General features: G+C 51.2%; 1 pseudogene; it reads right to left on the minus strand.

The window, feature by feature from the left end:
• LOC122191296 overlaps positions 1-437 on the minus strand; it is an 879-nt pseudogene extending 442 nt beyond the window's left edge.
• Between the last annotated feature and the right edge of the window lie 6 nt (positions 438-443).

A 443-nucleotide genomic window follows, 5' to 3' on the forward strand; every position in this document is an offset into this window, starting at 1 on the left:
ACCCCATATAAACCTATAGCACCCCATAACACCCCATAGCACCCCACAGAGACCCCATCACACCCCATAGCACCCCATAGAGACCCCATATAAACCTATAGCACCCCATCACACCCCATAGCACCCCATAGAGACCCCATATAAACCTATAGCACCCCATAGTGACCCCATATAAACCTACAGCACCCCACAGAGACCCCATCGCACCCCATAGAGACCCCATATAAACCTATAGCACCCCATAGAGACCCTATATAAATCTATAGCACCCCATAGCACCCCATAGAGACCCCATATAAACCTACAGCCCCCCACAGCACCCCACAGTGACTCCATCGCACCCCACACTTTCTTCCCATCACATTTTATTCACTGCATCCTTTCCCCTCTTCCAGCTCAGCTTCTCCCCCCATTTTTGCTCCTTTCCCCCCCCATTTCTCCAT

The sequence above is a fragment of the Lagopus leucura genome, unplaced genomic scaffold (genome assembly GCF_019238085.1).
Source record: "Lagopus leucura isolate 7727_CA_CO unplaced genomic scaffold, USGS_WTPT01 27735-0_obj-0_obj, whole genome shotgun sequence".
Taxonomy (NCBI): Eukaryota; Metazoa; Chordata; class Aves; order Galliformes; family Phasianidae; genus Lagopus; species Lagopus leucura.